Genomic DNA, 1,968 nt, shown 5'->3' on the forward strand with positions numbered 1-1,968 from the left:
GCGGCTCTTCCCAGAATGTCCTTGGATATCTTGGAAGCAGCCCACACCCATAGGGAAACTCCCCTTGGGCAGACTGGCCACTCAGAACACAGTCATGTGATCCCATCATGGGAACAACCACACAGAACTGGGGTCCAGCCAAGTTGACACACAGCTCCAACTATCACAGACGGGGACAAACATGCTTTAGTGATAATGAAGAAGCAAAAATAAGATAATTTATCATTATGCCACATATAGTGAAGGAAAGAAATAAACAGAGATGTAGGGTAGTTGTTAAGAGAGGCAACTTTACAGACTATGGTTGGTGAAGCATGCTCTGAGATGACATTTGGGTTGAATCCTTGAGGCTTCTTCATAGGAAGATCTTTAGGCAATCAATTAGATCCAGTACATGAATATAGTACAATACTAACTGATGAGAGTCTTTGGTTTACAAAACTGGACTAAATTAGAAAGCGGAAAAAGGTTGCTGGATACAGGTATAATTACTGGTATAATACTAGTATAAAAAACTCACTGCCATTGAGTCAGTTCTGACTCATGTTGTTGTTGTTGTTATGTGCCGTCAAGTCGGACCCAACTCATAGCAACCTCTCCTTGGGTTTCCTAGGCAGTATCACTACGGAAGTAGATTGCCCCGTCTTCCTTATGAGGAGTGGCTGGTGGGTTTGAACCGCCAGCCTTCTGGTTAGCAGTCAAGTGCCTTAGGCACTCACTACTAGAGCTCCTGTTCTGACTCATAGTGACCCCCATTTGGTTTCCAAGGCTGTAAATATTTATGGAAGCAGACTACCTCATCTTCCTTCTGTGGAGCAGCTAGTGAGTTTGAACCATTGACCTTTTGGTTAGCAGCCGAATGCCTTAACCACTACACCACCAGAGCTCCTTATGGCCAGTATGTTGTTATTGTTGTGTAGGTGCAGTCACGTCAGCTCTGACTCATAAACACCCTATGTATAACAGAACAAAACACTATCCAGTCCTACACCAGCCTCAAAATCCTTGCTATACATGAGCCCATCATGACAGCCACTGTGTTGATCCATTTCGTTGAGGGCTTTTACCTTATTCGTTGACACTCCACTTTACCAAGCATGATATCCTTCTCCAGGGAATAGTCCTTTCTGACAACATGACCAAAGTAGGTGAGATGAAGTCTGCCCATTCTCCCTTCCAAGGAGCATTCTAGCTGCACTTCTTCCAGGACAGATTTGTTAGTTATTCTGGCTGTCCGCTGTATTTTCAGTATTCTTCTCCAACACCACAACTCAAGTGCATCAACTCTTCTTCAGTCTTCCTTATTAATTGTCCAGCTTTCACATGCATGTGAGGTGATTGAAAACACCATGGCTTGGGTTAAGTGGACCTTAGTCTTCAAAGAGACATCTTTGCTCTTCAGCACTTGAAAGAAATCGTTTGCAGCAGATTTGCCCAGTGCAATACATCATCTGATTTCTTGACTGCTGTTACCATTGGTGTTGATTATGGAATGAAGTAATATGAAATCTTTGACAACTTCAGTCTTTTCTCCATTTATCAATTTGTTGCTTATTGGTCCAGTTGTGAGGATTTTCATGTTCTTTATGTTGAGATGTAATCCGTTCTGCAGAATGCAGTCTTTAATCTTCATCAGTAAGTGTTTCAAATAATCTTCACTTTCAGCAAGCAAAGTTGTATCATCTGCATATCACAGGTTGTTAATGACATTTCCTCCAATCTTGATACTGTATCCTTCTTAATATAATCCAGCTTCTCGGATTATTTGCTTGTCATACAGATTGAATAAGTATGGTGAATGGATACAACCCTGACATACTCCCTCCTGATTTTAAACCATGCAGTATCCCCTTGTTCTATTCGAACAACAGCCTCCTGGTCTATGTACAGGTTACTGATGAGCACAATTAAGTGTTCTGGAATTCCTGGTCTTCTCAACATTATTCATAATTTTTTATGATCCACACA

The sequence above is a fragment of the Orycteropus afer genome, unplaced genomic scaffold, assembly GCF_000298275.1.
Source record: "Orycteropus afer afer isolate SDZICR_OR568_19922 unplaced genomic scaffold, OryAfe1.0 scaffold00280, whole genome shotgun sequence".
Classification (NCBI taxonomy): domain Eukaryota; kingdom Metazoa; phylum Chordata; class Mammalia; order Tubulidentata; family Orycteropodidae; genus Orycteropus; species Orycteropus afer.